The following is an 18,040-nucleotide window of genomic DNA, read 5'->3' on the forward strand; positions in this document are numbered from 1 at the left end:
TTCCATCCTTTGAAATTAAAATAAAATTTTCTCTAATCCTGTCCACAGGCTATGGCTGGTCTGTGCCATTCCAACTCCTTTTGCTGAGATTCCAAGGGCAATGGAGGCCCCTAGGAGAAGGAGGCTGTTTGTTTATTCCGCAGTGGGCTCTGCATCTAATCTGATTCCACAGCCATTGTCTGGACATTCCACGTGCTGTGCCCATTTAAATCACACCACGCCACTTTGGAATTATAGCTAAGGCTCTTTATCTTGAATGCAAAAAAATCTACTTTAACTTTGTGTAAGAATTTTTGAAATGTTTGGCTGCCGGACAGAGTTTTATGTCGAGGTGACTCTATTCTCTCTTCATATTCCTTAATTTACAATTTCCTGGTCTTTTCATCATGACCTCTCCCTGGTATTTCAATCTCTCTAGCTTTATGATTGTAGATAAAATGAACTCTCTACCTCTCGTTAATGTATTCTGCTAAATAATGATGAATATTCAATCTGCCCTTTATTACCTAAGAGAAGAACAACAAGAACAAAAAGGAGGAGGAGGAGGAGAGGAAAAGCAGAGGTTTCTTTATCTTTCAGACTCTAAATTCTCACTCACTACTCACTATGTGAAGGAGCCCTGCAGTGACTGCCTTTCTCATGAGTAGAAGTTATGAACGAAGCTCCCCTCGGAATGCATATGCATTTCTTGCTTGCGAATATTTGGAAATCAGCCATGGATCAATTCTCCCCAGAAACTTTACCTGAATGAAAAAGTAATACTTCTGTCTAATCAATTCTAAATTCTGATGCCACATTATTATTTTTTGTTCTATCATTACTTGTAAGTGGAGCAGAATCTATCCCTGAAATACTACCTAGGGGGAGAAAAGTGGGTAGAAGGAAAGTTTTATGAAAATCACATCAGCAGCAATTGTCTCTGGAGAAGGAAGGCAGAGAGCCTAAATTCTGTCCAAGGGAGGATGTCATTTTCGATCCTAATTTTAAGTAGTTGTCACCAATGCAGTCAGTCATATATACGGGACCTGTAAGGCAGTGATAAATACTGGTTACAGGGAACATTCTGCATATTCACATGGAAAAAAAGAATTAAAACAAAACAACAGTAACAAAATCCTTTGTTTGTGGGACTTCTCTTTAGCATACATATATGTATATATAAAATGTGCGTGTTACTTATTTATTTATTTATTTTGCAGGAAAATCCTGTTGCTACTAATCCCCATTAACAGTTCTCTGGATGGAACCTGGAAGGTCACAACTATGCCTGTTATTCAAAACTTCAAATGAAGAAAATGTCAATATTCTTGCCTCTTGTCTTGTATTTTCATCTCACCCATTAGTTCAGTATCAGTAACAATAAAAATGGTTAGTCAGTCTTCTACATATAAAAGGTGTGTTTTGCATTATTGATTAAACTATGTCTCCATGCTTTCTTCTCTAAGTAGTAGTTGTAGAAAAGTATTGATTACATCTAGAAATGGTTTATTGCAGCCTCCTTCTTACCTATCAATGGCATGAGGCCAATGTACATTTAATCAATTTTTGATTCATTTATGATTGGAAGATTGGCAAATTATTTCATTAAGAGGTACACTCATCATGAAGAAATTTAGTTCAACTGAACTTTGGCCATGAATCTGAGGGGGCATCATATGGCATAATTAAGTAAATACATAAATTTTATTTTATAAGGTGACTATTACCCTATAGAGAGATGCCAGATTTTTGGTTCACATCCAGACTACAGAAATATTGGCAGAGCCTTCCAGGGCAGATCTTACCTCTTGTGAAAAATGCAATTACATTTTTAATATATACCTACTACAGACCAGCCTACATTTCTTAAGGAATATTCTTTTAGTAATTACAGAAAGATCAGTATTCTATCCCCACCCACCCTTTACTGAACATGAACACCATTTTAATAACTTTATCCATGCAATGCTATGATTGACTCACTGGATGGAAATCTGGCAGAAAATGTGTAGCCTGTGACTGAGATGAACAAAGAAATTTTCAAGCTGGTTACTGCTGTAGAGCAAGATATCATTGCTAGATATGCCCAACACTTTGACCTATAGGAGTAACTAGTTCACAGAAAGAGAGGAAAAATCTAGAGCATAATGCACACATTATACGACCCAGTTATAAATGTAATGAGTCTTCTATTGGAAGAGTGGTGTAGCTGCTTGGCTTAGAAAATAGGAATCTTCTGCTCTTTTTGCATTTGCCAAATTTTAAATAGCTGTAACCCTGTACCTCACTGTTCTCAGATATAAAGTGGTATTAATATGCATTGTAGGAAAATGGTAAATGAAACATTATATGATTTTTAAATTTGTCATGAATGCTTAATAAGGATATGAAGAAATATGATAGTAATTTTTATAATGTTTTGCTAATGTTGAAACAGCAAAAATGAAAAGGTCTGTGAAGCTGTACCTGTTTCACAGCTGCATGAAAATTATTTCCAGTGTTATGATATGTAACATATGCAACATCATGCTTAATAAGAACAATATAAAAAGTGTGAAATAATACTGAAATCACTATATAGCTTTTCTCCCCTTTCCTGTTTGCTGTTTGTCAACATACGAGGCCATGATAGGGCATCACCTCCTCCTAAGTGGAATTTTTCTGTCCAAGCCAGAGGCTATACATTGCCTTTGTTGTTTTCACAACCATTGCTACATCCTTGATGTGGTTTCCCAAGTCTTTTTATGTATTGCTAATAATGGTCAGTGATTGGTCTTGACTTTGAAGCTGTGACCACGCAGATAATGAATAATTTTGTACAACTCTAAGAATAGATACCAATTTCCATGTGTCACTAATCTTTTGTGTAAGTCGTGGAGTGTTATTTACTCCCACAATATAAGATAACATTTTGTTGCAGAATATTTAGAAGAAGCCAAGGAGAGTTTGATTGTGATGTATTATTGATGAAAATGATTATTAATGATAGGGTACCACAAACAGCAAATCCTGAATATTTAATTTTTTTTCCATGAAAAGTATTTTGGAATGTGCTTCTTAACATGTAATACATAGAACATAACTCAACATAGCACTGAAATGTATATATCCGTACATATATATGTATTCATCTCTCTCACTATATATATCTATATGCATACATATAAATATATGCTTCTATAGCTAGGACAGACCATGTCTGTGTTTTATTTCCTTTCACCATGCTGAACACTATGATTCATTTAGGAGAAAGAAAATACACAACAATAAAACGATGCCTGTGCTTATTTTTCTCTGAATTCCTTTCTTAAGTTGGAGTTCACTTTGGTTCTAATTCCTATAAATAAATTCTATTTGCCTGCTCTCATGCATAGAGAGATAGCTTTAAGTCACAACTACTGACGTTTATCTGGCCACTCCCTTCTTTCTCATTAATTTTTAGCCTGCCTATGCTTGACAAGCCCCTCCCATTTCCCCACTTAATTCTGGCCCCAATGTTCAATGTTGGCTCACATCCAGGGTAACACTCCCAGCCTCTAATTATACATGCCTGTATCAATCTCCATCCTAGGTTTCTACAGCAGTGAGCCAGTGAAGCCAGCTTCTGCCCACTCCTCTCTTTTCTAGAGACAGAGATCTGCTTCCTTTAATGGATTTATTCACATTCAATTAGTCATTTTTTATTGAGGACCTAATACCTGATAGCAGTATTGAAAGGACAACCACAACAAAAACAAAAGTTCATAATTGTCATATAGAAAGTTACAATTTGGTTGGAGATACCTGAATTAAAAATACATGGATATTAATTTCTGCAGAATAGGTACCAGTTCTTCTTTGTAGGTCTGGTAAAAATAGGGGGTAAAACCACCTGGAATAGGACTTTTTGTTAGGAAGGCTTTTTATTGCTTGTTCAATTTCAGTACTCGATATGGGTCTGTTCAGGAATTCTATTTCTTCCTGATTGAACCTAGGGAGATTGTGTGTTTCTAAGAATTTGTCCATTCCCTCCATGTTTTCAAGTTTATGTACATAGAGATTTTTATAGTATTCAGAGATGATATATTGTATTTCCATGATATCAGTTGTAATTTCTTCTTTTTCATTCCTAATTGAGCTTATTAGAGTCCTTTCTTTTCTGCTTCTGGTTAATCTAGTGAGAGGTGTGTCAATGTCATTTATCTTTTCAAAGAAATAACTTTTTGTTTCATAAATTTTCTCTATAGTTCTTTTATTATAGATTTCATTTAATTCTGCTCTGATCTTGGTTATTTCTTTTCTTCTGCTGGATTTGGGGTTGGTTTGCTCATCCTTTTCCAGTTCTTTGAGATGATTCATTATATTGTTGATTTTTGACCTTTCTGTCTTTTGTATGTAGGCATTTACAGCTATGAATTTTCCTCTCAGGAATGTTTTAGCTGCTTTTGATAACTTGTATCCCCTTTATCATTTATTTGAAGAATCTTTTCATTTTCATCTTAATTTCCTCCTTGACCTGACTATCATTAAACAGTAGGTTGTTTAATTTCCATGACTTTGTGTAGAGATGAGTGTTTCTATTGGAGCTGATTTCTAATTTTATTCCACTGTGGTCTGAGAAGATGATGCATGGTATAATTTCTACCCTTTTTTTAAAGTTGTTGAGACGTGTTTTGTGGCCAAGGTGTGGTCAGTCTCATAGACTGTCCCATGAGCTGATGAGAAGAATGTATATTCAATTGTTTTGGCATAGATGTTCTGTAAATGTCAGTCAGGCCCATTTGTTCTAGAGTTCTGTTTAAGTCAATTATTTCTTTGTTTGTTTTCTGTTTGGAGAATCTGTCCTGTTCTGTCAGAGGGGTGTTGTAGTCCCTGGCAATTACAGTGGTACTGTTTATCATTTTGTTTAGATTAAGTAGGATTTGCTTTATGGATCTGGGCTTTATACCAGAGATGCAGGGATGGTTCAACATATTCAAATCTATGAATGTAATTCACCACATAAATAGAAGTAAAAACAAAAACCATACGATCCTCTCAATAGACAGAGAAAAAGCATTTGACAAAATTCAGCACACTTTTATGATAAGAACACTTAAGAAAATAAGCATAGACAAGACTTACTTCAAATGATAAAAGCCATATATGACAAACCCACAGCCAACATCATACTGAATGGGGAAAAATTGAAAGAATTCCTGCTTAGCACTGGAACCAGACATGGTTACCCTATATCACCACTTCCATTCAACAGAGTTCTAGAAGTTCTAGAAAGAGCAATCAGACAAAAGAAGGAAATCAAGAGCATCAAAATGGAGGCAGAAAAGATGAAACTATCACTCTTTGCTGATGATATGATCTTATATTTATAAAACTCCAATGATTCTGCCAAGAGTCTACTGTAATTGATAAATAAATTCAATAAAATCTCAGGTTACAAAATTAATGCACACAAATCAGTGACTTTCATATATGACAACAGTCAAACTGAGAACCAAACCAAAGCTGCAATAGCTTTCACAATAGCAACAAAGAAAATAAAATACCTAGTAATATACTTAACTAGAGTGTCAAGAGCTCTATAGGGAGAAGTAGGAAACAATGAGGAAGGAAAAAGTAGAGGATGCAAACAGATGGAAAATCACACTGTGCTCATGGGTCACCAGAATCAACATTGTTAAAATGTCTGTAGTATCCAAAGTGATCTACACATTCAATGCAATCCCTATGCAAATACCAACATCATTTTTCTCAGATCTAGTAAAAATATTTCTATGCTTTGTATGGACCCAGAGAAGACCTCATATAGCCAACACAACCTTAAGCAAAAAGAACAAATTGGGCAGCATCAATTTACCGAACTTCAAGCTATACTACAAGGCTATAGCAACCAAAGAAACATGGTTCTGGCACAAGGAAAGAGATAGACCAATGGAATAGGACTGAGAACCCAGATATAAAGCCATCCTCATATAGCCATCCAATCTTTGACAAAGCAGACAAAAACATACACTGGGGAGAAAACCTCTATTCAATAAGTGGTGCTGGGAGAATTGGACAGCCACACGTAGAAGACAGAAACAAGATCCATACCTCTCATCCCTCACAAAATCAATTCATGATGGATAACAGACATAAACCTGAAGCATGAAACCATAAGAATTCTATAAGAATATGTGGGAAAAACTCTTACAGATATCGCCCTAGGCAAAGAATTCATGAAGCAGACCCCAAAAGTAATTACGACAACAACAAAAATTAATAAATAGGACCTGATCAAATTAAAATGCTCTACACATCCAAGGAAACTATCATTAGAGCTAATAGACAACCTACAGAATGGGAGAAAATATTTACATGCTATACATCTGATAAATGGCTGATAACTAGAATCTATATAAAACTCAGGAAAATCTGCAGAAAAAATTAAACAATCCCATTAAAAAGTGGGCAAAGAACATCAACAGAACCCTTTCAAAAGAAGATAGACTTATGGCCAGCAAACACGTGAAAAATACTCAGCATCTCTAATCATCAGGGAAATGCTAATCAAAACCACAATGAGATATCATTTAACTTTAGTAGGAACAGCTTTTATCAAAAAGTCCCAAAACAAGAAATGTTGGCATCAGCATCAATGTGGTGACATAGGAACACTCATACTCTACTGAGGGACTACAAACTAGTACAACCTCTATTGAAAGTAGTATGGAGATACCTCAAAGAACGAAAAGTAGAACTACCATTTGATCTAGCTGATCCCACTACTGAGTATTTACCCAAAGGAAAAAAAGATATTCTATAAAAAAGACATCTATATTCAAATGTTTATAGCAGCACAATTCACAATTGCAAAGATTTGGAAACCACCCAAGTGCCCATCAATACATGTGTGAATTAACAAAATGTGGTATATGTATTCCATGGAGTACTACTCAGCTATAAAAAATTTGGTGAACTACCTATTGTATTATCCTAGATGATGCTGGAGCCCATTCTAGTAAGTGAAGTATCACAAGAATGGAAAAACAAACACCACATGTACTCATCATTAAATTGGTACTAACTGATCAACACTAATGTGCACATATGGGAAGTAACCTTTATAGGGGTTCAAGCAGGTGGGAATGGGGAAGAGGAGATGGGTAAATTCATACCTAATGAATGTGTTGTATATTGTCTGAGGGACGGGCACACTTGTAGCTCTGATTCGGGCAGTGCAAAGGCAATTTATGTAACCAAAGCATTTGTACTCCCATAATATTCTGAAATAAAAACAAATAAAATTAAGAAAAAAAAATTCATGGAGATTAAGGAATAATGCAAGTGTCAAATTAGACATACGATTGTAGGAAGTGTCAAGCATTCTGCTCACACAGGAAAACGATCACTGATTTGGAGGAATCAGCAGGTGAATCTTGCATCATCTTGCAGTTTCTAATATTATTTTAAAATGCTCCATTTGGTTATAAGACTTGTTATATTAGGTATTTCAGAATATGAATACAGGTTAATGATTAATTTATATTATCTAATTCTTAAAGAATTTTGATCTATGTCCATTTGCATTATATGCTCACATTCCTAGTGGGCTGAATTTTATATCAAAAAGAGAATGAAGAATTTTTCCTAGTATGAGTTGGATATATTTGAGAAGTAGTTGACAGTAGTTGAATAGAAACATGTCATTTTTCTCAAGTCTTTGGCCACTGTTAAAAGACCAAATATTGTGCATTTGTGGACTTAAATTTTCTATTGATTCTTTACAACTATCAAAGTTTATACTAAACAAATTTCACTCAATGCATAAGTTGTATTACAAGCTTTATACCTTCATAAACTAAAATATATAACTACTTCATTCATAAATTGTAAAATATCTTTAGACTGAGTCTAAATAACTGAGATATTAATTTTCTTACTAAATTCTAACAATGTATTATATAATAAATGACATTATTTTAATACTAAATTATTCTTAATTTAATAAATCACATTACTGAAATTAAGTACTTACTGTGGGCTAAGTACCTTGCTTTGTTCTATGAACACACAAGCTAGCAAGACTGAAGCAGAGACCTCATTCCAGAGCTTCTAATCTAAGAGGAATTGGCTATACAATGGTCTGGTTCAGTGTTCACTAAAAATTTCAATCTTGAAAATAATAAATAATGATGTATACACTAAGATTGCAAGATTTAGCAAATAAATATATAAATTTTACATGGGTGATATACTCGTACATATGTCTATTTATATATTTTCTGTTTATCTGAATCTCAGATTTACCTGAATGAATTCAATTTGATAACTTTAATATATACCTCTTGTAATAGCTTTAATTATGAAACCCCCAAAATTTGTATATAGGAGTCCTAATTTTCAGTCTCTCAAAATGTGACCTTATTTGGAAATAGAATCCTGCAGAGGTAATTAGTTAAGGTGAAATCGTACTGGAATAGGTGGGCTTCTAATGTGGTATAACTGGTGTCCTTTATATTAACATAAGGGGAAATTTGGACACAGATATGCACACAGAGAAAATGTCTTGTAAAGATGAAGGCAGCAACTTACAAGCTAGGTGATGCCTGAGATTGTCATCAACCACCAGAGGCTAGGGGAGACCCACGGGACAAATTCTTCCTCACAGCCCTCAGAAGGAACCAACCCCGTCAACACCTTCATTTCAGACTTCTATTCCAGAACTGCAAGACAATTCATGCCTGTTCTTTAAGCCGCCCAGTTTCTGGTACTTTGATACAGCAGCCCCAGCAAATATATAAACCTCTCCCTAGGGAAATAAACTAAAATAATTCTTGTATAAATAAGCATATCTGAAAGGAATATTACCAGGTATTTACAAGACCTTTCTGTTAATTGATGTAATTTTTATGTTAGCCCATAGAACTAGACAGGTGAAAGATATGATGATCTCCATTTACTCATGATAAAACAGCCTTCTCAACAGATGTATATTTTTCTTAAAGTCGCACAACCATTTGGTGACAGGGCCAGAATTCATCAGACCCTAACTCCTTATTTAGTAAACTTGTCAACCTATTGTGCAGCTTTTCACAGAAACTCTAATCCTTAGGTATCATGGTTTTCTTAACTGAGAGAATTTGGAACTGTGACCTTTTGGGAACATTCCTTCCCCATCCCCCTGCCTTCCTTTTCCAGTTGCTTCGTACCTCAACAAGAGCCTGTGTTTACATCTGTTGACCTTTTTCATCCTACTGTATGGGGTTTTGTCTATAATCTCAGGATTTTCATATTTGCTATTGTGGTTTTCCTATTAGTGCTTCTTTAACTTAGGTCTTCTCAGAGCCCTCTAAGTAGGTCATTTGTATCTATTTAAAAGTCATTGTTCTCAGCTTGCATCTGTGTCTGCTTCTGTGAGCTGGCAGAACTCTCCCAACTTCACCCGCCCTGGGGGATCCCTACACCTGAGCCCACTGAGCTGCCTCTCTGCTTACTCTCAGCACTTTTCATAATGGCTGTGCTTATTAAATTTTCTGCACATTCAACTGAATTCTGGGAATTTATGACTATCATGTTTGCTGCTTTATCATCCTTATTTTGCATGCTTCCTTTTTTTTTTTTTTTAATATTAGCTTTTATTTCCTGTGAACTGTATTCCTACCTGCTTAGGTAGGGTATTTGCTGCCGTATGTTCAATGGCTCTCTCTTGGGTACCTCTTTGATTTTTCATTTGCTTTGACACTTGGCACATACAGTTAGATTTTAAAAGAGTTATGACTATTATGTCAAACAATAATTTAGGATTCTCTTTGGCTTACTTCCACTGCATACTTTTATTATTCTTATTTGACTACTGCTTTTGTGCTAACAATTGGTAGAAGAATGTGTTATATTCAGTTGCAAATAGGGAACACATTTGGCAAATATGTGAAACTTGGGTCTCGCCTAGGGTATGCTGTAGTGAGGGTCATCCCTCAAGTAAAGGACAGATACCATGGAAGAACAGGAACTGCCAATTCCTACTTGTACTAGCCTGAAGGTTTATATATAGAGAGAATTTCATACAGCCGGTCCAATCTCTTACAGTCACTGGGATAATCTTAACTCTACCTGACATTATATTAAGGGAGGATTTCCACTGCTAGGAAATTAGGATGGGCTGGTGCCAATCTTGTATCAAAGGGTAGCATCCTGGCTTCTTGGGGCACCTGCTGTGGTTGCCAGCCCAAACGTTTAATCATGGTGGTCTCTTGCTCAATCATGATGGTGTGTGCCTTGATATTTGAGTGCCTTATATTAAATATATACTCTAGGTATAAGGTGAGCCCTGTTCTTCTCCTTCAGTTTCACTCTAACCCAGTACTCTCTCCCTAGTTCCTGAGAGTTACCTTCTTTACACCCTCTGTTCCTGGACTGTGCTTTCTGCAGTTCTATTGGCTAATTAGGGTCCTGATTCAATGTATTTTCTAAATATACCTTTGAGAAATTGATATAATAATGAGAAAACTGAGTTTTTAGTTGATAAGGAGAAGTACAAATAAACACACTGAAAAAAAAAAATAAAAAGCTTGTGTGTTGCATGTCTTTCTTGTGGCAGAATGAATACAATTCCGCAGGAAATTTGTCCTTACCTTTGAAAAGAGAAGGATCGTATGTACAATTATATATAACTTTTGGATTATCCAAATGCCGGCATTTAATATAGGCATAGTGGTTTGCCTGAAATTCTATCAGGAATATAAGAGATCATTTATTCAACAGGAAAAAGAAAGCTGTGGATCGTATTAGCTGTTTTATGACATTCTGCAGGCACATATTATAATATAAACAAATACACACAAATGGAGAATGCAGCATGTTTCAAGACTTTGTGAAAATAATCCACCAACCAAGATACCCTGATGAAACAAAACCTAAAACAAAACAAAACAAAAAAAAGCAAAAACAATCACGTCGTAAGGTTGACTGGACACATGGTACCTGGATAAATGTATTTTAGCTTTCACCATGCTTTTCTGAATTTTATTACTCCTTGCATTCTGATTGCTAACTGAAAACAGGATTCCTTCAGATTCCTGGGCAGCTTGCCACTACTTTGGGCCAAGGGGCCAATAAAAATCATTAGCAATACATAAATTTTATCCAGTGGGCTTTCCTGAACATGTGCAAGTGTTCATAAGGTTAGAGCACTGAAATCCACATGTTTTGTCTCATCATGTGCTCCTCATTTCCTTGCAATTGGTTACACTCAAATCTGCTATGTGATTATATTGTAATTTATATTAAATGAAGATCAATAAGCCTTTCAAATATACTAATAAAAATGGTGATTAGATAGACACATTTGCTAATAAAAGGCAGTAGATAAGACTTGCAGTTATAAGTTTTTCAAAAGTCTGCAATATAAAATGCATATTCTATATTTTGTATATTCATTTGCAATTAGGACAGTATAAATATATTCACAACATGTAACTATAGAATGAAGTGTGTTTATGGTTATTACGATGAGCTATGACAGCCACCTATGAAACTGAAAATCTCTATCCTACTTTTTTGTATTTAAAATTCAAAATTCTCCTCTGACTAGGTAGATTAATTTCCCATTTTCTCTTTTTTATATTTTATAATTTTTAGTGTTTTTCTTGAGAATAGTAAATATTTTATGTGAAAAAATGTATTTTTACCTAATGTTAGTTTGAAACACACACATACACGCAGACACATATACACAAACACACTTGAAAGATTATGTGAAGTATATTTATTCTGATGTTTAATTAAAAAGTGCCACTATCATAGCAAATGACACACAACATGCAATCATGCCGTTTCCAGTGACTATAGCACCTCACCTACTTCAACACTAAGGACTATCTTAGGTACGATGAGCAGAAACAATGAAAATAAGAAGGAGGGTTTCAAGAAGAAAGAATACATACTGGTTGAAGACAAAATATTAAGGAAAAAAAAGCACAATGAAACTAATTGTGGGGTTGCTGTTTTATCTAAGCTGTCATCTACTACATTAATCTGAAATAGAATGATTTGTTCCTTTATGGTGAATAAATGTTATGTCCTTGATCCTGTAATTCATAGTTTAATTAAAATCCAAAATTCTCAGTTTGGGAAAAAAAAAAAAAATCAAAGGATACCTCCTCTGTAATTTAAACCAGAAGGTGACCTATTTTAGACTGAAATAATCTAGTGGGAAATATATTTTGGCTATAAACATCTACTTAAAAACATTTTACAACAAACTAACACCTCTTTCTACACTAATAAATTAAATACAAATTATAGCCAAAGGATTTCTTTTTTTTCTTTTTTCCTTTCGTTTTAAATTCAATACATTGTCAAGGGCTTGTTTTTTTAAAAGGAGAGTTCAGAGAATCCAAAACATGAGAAATATATCCTATACTCTGGCAGAATTTTATTAAAATTGTTCTAAACAGATGGGTATCTATTTTTAAAAGCTCCAGGGAAGGAAGATCCACAACATGTCTAGGTAGTTCATTCTAGTGTTCACTCTAATTTTGTGATCCTTCAATTATCTTTCCTGTTTATGCACATAATTTTTATTTACCAGAGGAGCAATAGGGAACAACTGAAAATAAATCAGACATTAGGACAAGAGTGTGGCCAATGGAGGTATTTTATTTTAAAAAAATAAGATAGGAGATTAATATTCAGCAGTTTCAACATATGCTTATTTTCCCCCAAAGAATTAAAAGTCTTTAAAATAATGTTTTTCTAACATTGGCTTATTTTTATCACAAAACATCTGTGATAAAATTAATTCATATTTATTTAAATTTAAATAGACTCTTTTTCCTTTCATTGAGGAATAATTTCTTCTGTTCTGTTTGGTCTGTTTTGAGCCACTTGTAATGTTTATTTCCTAATAGTAAATAACATTAATAATAGTGGTAATAATACCACAATAATGGTCACTCATTGTCTTGCCTTTTTCTAATTTTAAAAATCATATATATTTAACATGAATATAGACACTCATATGCATATATTTGAGAACCTGAAGAATATTAACACACAAATTATCTGGGCAGTTTGTCTTTAAACATACGTAAAATTTTTTCTCTGTGAAATTGTACTGTTTTCCTAATACAACCATAAAACACTGTTATGTGTAGTGGCTACATCGGTACTTTGCCCAGATGACCAATTGAGGGCTGATGGATCCAACCCTTATGTGCTTGGAAAGTTGGCTGCTGAGAACTCACAGCTGAATACTTCCTTGGTAATTGCCCTTGACAAAGAACTGCTGAGGGGCAGATTAAGTCCTCTCCAAGGTAGGTGCACACTCAGTGATTGGCTGAGATGGGACATAAACGCTTGGTACCCTTATCTGCATTTCCGATAACACACCACAGCATCCGCTGGGGCTACAACTGCAATTGCACAGTATGCCAGCCTCTCATGCCACCATTCCTGCTTTCCTTTCTCCCTCACAGGGTGGCTCCTAAAACTATTCCCCAAAGAAACCTACACACACACACACACACACACACACACTATGTGCCTTCTTAGGGTCTGTTTCTAGGGAATCCAATCTCGGACACCATAAGTATTGCAATGGAAATAGATTACTGAAAATGATATTCAATAATGTTTTGCACACAATCTGGTAGTCTGTGTTATAAAGTTGCTTAATTGTCACCTATCCTATAACTCTTTCACAGTTTCTCATGTACCGGAACATCAACAAGTGAATTTGGGAAGCTACTAAGTGCAAGATACTGAAGATGCTGCGATTATATTATGAGATAGATTGTATTTGTTTATCAAACACATACTGAGGACAAAGTCTGCAATCTGGGTCCTTGTGATCTAAGAAGACAGAACATGCACGTATAAAAACATGTCTCTATTGGCTGAAATATTGTATTTCTATTATTTTACCTCCTTTATGTTTTCTCTACTTTTTATTCATAATATATTACTTAGATCTCTGTGTATGTCTTTTTTATAAGCCACCTCAATACTTTTTAAAAGAAATATATAGATCATTAAAAAGTGATTAAAATACTGCTAATAAACCACAAAGAATTAAGGATCCTGGACTTTAGAGAAAGAATACAGTTTAAATTACAGAGGTAGGAACTGCATTCCAGAAAAAGGGAACAGCATTGAAGAAGGATCACAAAATAGAATATATTCACGTCATGTTTGAAGTCATACATAGTCCAACATCGCTAGAATTCATGTTATAGAGTTATAGGGAATAAGTTCGCAATGCTACATGTTGCCAATTTGATTATAAATGCCAAGATAAATGGATGTTAAGTGTTCTCACTACAAAAATGATAACTATGTGAGCTAATGTATTTGCTAATTAGCTAAATTTTATTCCACTGTTAAATGTATACAAATATACATATGTATATTAATATACACTTCAAAATCATGTATACTATAAATGCATAATAAAAAATAAGTTAAGGAATTTAAGTATGTTAGAGCAGGAGAGTAGATTAATAGTTTGTATTTATTTTTACTTGGGTTTTGTTACTGTTTGGAGAAATAAATAAAAAGAAAAAAAAATCAGTGATTCCAAAATTTAAATCTATGACGTGAATCTCAAAGTTTAATCTGATAAGCTGATATAGGGAGAACAGCTGAAAGACTTCTATTAATGTTTTAGAAAATAAGAGCATACTGCTGAAGAAAATGGACAGCAATGTTTCAAAGCCAGATGTTTTGAAAGGAGAAAGTGAATCACTTCTAGCTTTCTAGATTTGAGGGAAGAGGGAAAGCATTTAATGCAATGCAATTGCACAGATTTCTTCTGCATGAGTGGAAAGATAATGATGATTATGGACAAAATAGCCAAATCTGGTTTGGGGAGAGAGAAAATTTGCCTCTGGCTATAAGGGGTTTCAAGTGATTACTCTGCATCCAGGGTAAAAATAGTATTAATATTAGGTAGGTGGGAATACAGAGGAAGCTGGAGGCCTTATTGTGAAAAAGAACAGTCTATGGACAATTTTCAACACAGAGGGAAGCACACATTCAGAATTTTAGGATTCTTAAAACCGGAAAGCATCTATCTGATGTTTCTCAGGGTTAGTCGGTAACAGACAAGAGAATTACTATGGTATCACATTGATCAGAACAGTCTATGGACAATTTTCAACACAGAGGGAAGCACACATTCAGAATTTTAGGGTTCTTAAAACCAGAAAGCATCATCCCATGTTTCTCAGGGTTAGTCAGTAATAGACAAGAGAATTACTATGGTATCACATTGATTCCCTGCTGCTACTATGTTGGTTCATGGCAGCTATGATGCTATACCTGCCTCCCCTCACTTTGTCCCACACTCCCTCGATTCTAAAGTCCACGTTAAGTATTTAGATCACTTGCTAGGTTGCTATTTTACCTGGACTTGAAATACTATTTATACGGTCTATAAAAATGTAAAAAAATGCAAAATTTCATTCATAATAATGCAAATTCAAATTAAAAATTTCAAAATATATTACTTCTCTCACACAGAGAAAACCCCAAGAAATTGATAATATGCTGTGCTGAGTCAGTGAGAAGACAGATACTCTCAAGTGGACAGTTGTAATAAAAATGGCACAAATCTTATGGGGAAGAATTTTAGAATATCTAGCAAAATTGCATGTGGATTTATTATTTGACTCAGAAACGCTACTTTTAAAAGTGTATTCCACAGATGCATTATTAAAAATGCAACACTGCTAAATATGGTATTATTTATAACAGTAAACAATTAGAAAACTGGAGCCAAATATCTATTAATAGCATACTATCTAAATAAAAGACATATAAGCAGTGATTATGAAGATGGATACATTGAAATAGATTCATCTGGGAGAGACATTGTTTAATGAAAAGCCAAGATGCCTTTTCAATATTTACAGTATGCTACCTTTTGTTTAAGACAGAAGGAAATATTAATAGATATAAGTATTTGGATATAGTTTCAAAAAGACATGGGAAGGATAAATTAAAGGTAATAAAAGTGTTTACAAATATTAGGACATAGAGAAGAGTGTTGAGCAATATAGAGACAAGATGGTTCTGCAATAAACATTCCAGTGCAGGAAAGTAAAACTCAAATGAGGGGGTGTAGGGAGGAGCGGGAGGAGGGCATAGGCGAAAACCTACCTAACAGGCGCAATGAACACTATCTGGATGACGGGCACACTTATAACCATGAATCAAGCGTTATAAAAGCAATCCAGGTAAACAAAAATATCTGTACCTCTGTAATACTTTAAAGATTAAAAAAATAAATGAATAAATAATAACAAAACAAGGCTGCTCCAAAGCACCTTTTTTATTATTTTGATGATGGGATCGTGCAACTCCTTTACAATGAAAAATTAATATTAAATAAAAAATAAAAGAAATCATCACAAATGAGTAGGTGACATATCCACGACAGAGAAAATAATTATTTCAAGTTATTTCCAATATAAAATCAAAAAGGTCGAGTCACAATGTTAAGTTGGACATATCACTCAGAACTCGTGTTCTTTTTCTAAATTATGCATACTAGCTTTGTGAATTGTTAAAGGCCTAGAATCAGTGACAACCCAGAAGAAATGTGCACTCCCTACCTTAAGGAACCAGGGCTGTTTAGAGAAAGAGTGATTTCAGTTTGAGCAGAAAATATGCATGATACTCCTAGGAAGTGTTCTTCTGTAAAGCAAGAGAAGTCACAAAAATTCTAATGAGGTCATGTCAAAAGGGCACTGAAGCTATCATGTACGGAATCCAGTTAAATATAAGCATCTAACAGTAATGATCACAACTATAATTGAAATACATAGGACATATAAAAACCAATGAATTCATGGGGGTAGGGATCAAAGAATCCACATTTTAAAGCAATTCATCAGGCTACCTGTATGCAGATGAAAATGTGAGAAGCACCATTCTGTCTGGTTAAAAAAGCAAATGACCTACAGCTTCTATTTCACTCCTTTCTCTGTTTTGATATTATATTAATAACAGTTACAATGTTACTATGAGGCTTGTTATATCATGCTCTTTCTCCCATATGCCCTTATAACCAGAGTCTGTGGTTTGTTTAGGTCATCCGCAAATGCTTTGCAATCACAGGATTACAATAGAATAGAACGTCCCTGTCTTCACTAACTTGCCCTTGGGAAAAGAAAAGCTTTAGACAAATTAAATTTAGCAAGGTTTAATTGAGCAAGGAACTATTTGCCAATCAGGCAGCCCTTGGAACTACAAGAGGTTCAGAGAGCTCCGCTCCTATGGGCAGGTAGCATTTATAGCCAGAAAATGAGAGCAAGGTAAAGAAAAAGCTTGACTGGTTACAGCTGGGCACCTGCCTTATGTGTACATGGTCTAATAAGTTGGCAGCTTGTCATTGGTTGAAGTTTGGCTGCTGTGATTGGCTGAGATTGAGCATGTTATTTCAAGAAATATACTCCCAAATTAGACTTTCAGTTTGTTTCTGTACTAAATTGGGTTGAAGTTTGTTATGTAGGAACTCAGGTATGGCGGCAGACTCAGGACAAATTTAGTTTTATTTAATACCCTTAAACGTTTTGAGTGACGCTGCAAGGGAAACTCATGCTGTTTCCTTCCATGCTGTAGGTTCTTAGGTTGTATTACCCACATCTTCAATTTTAGCACCACCATAGTCTCTTAAGCCCATCACCACCATACTTTTGTGCCTTGCCTAGTGTGTGTACCTAGACAGAGAATCTAATCTTGCAGTTCTGCTGTCTTATTATTACACTGGCTGTGTCACTGCAGCCTTCTCTCGTTTCCCCTCTCCCCATCTTTTTTTGTTTGTTTATTTGCTAATCCTATTTCAGTTTCCTATTCTTTGCTTTAAAAATGTCTATGTATGTCACTAAATGCAAAAAACAGAATATCTACTTGGCTGTTTCTGTTTTTATATTTAATATCATATTTTACCTGGTTATGTAAGTAGTGACATCTTAAAATGAAAGCAAGCTTTCTCTTCCATTGATTATATTTAAATATTTAAATTTCTTCCTGTTCTAGCAGAAGTTTTTTACATCCTCCATATGACTTCCAAATTTCCAGGATTGTGTGAAACTAGTTT

The sequence above is a fragment of the Eulemur rufifrons genome, chromosome 4, assembly GCF_041146395.1.
Source record: "Eulemur rufifrons isolate Redbay chromosome 4, OSU_ERuf_1, whole genome shotgun sequence".
Classification (NCBI taxonomy): domain Eukaryota; kingdom Metazoa; phylum Chordata; class Mammalia; order Primates; family Lemuridae; genus Eulemur; species Eulemur rufifrons.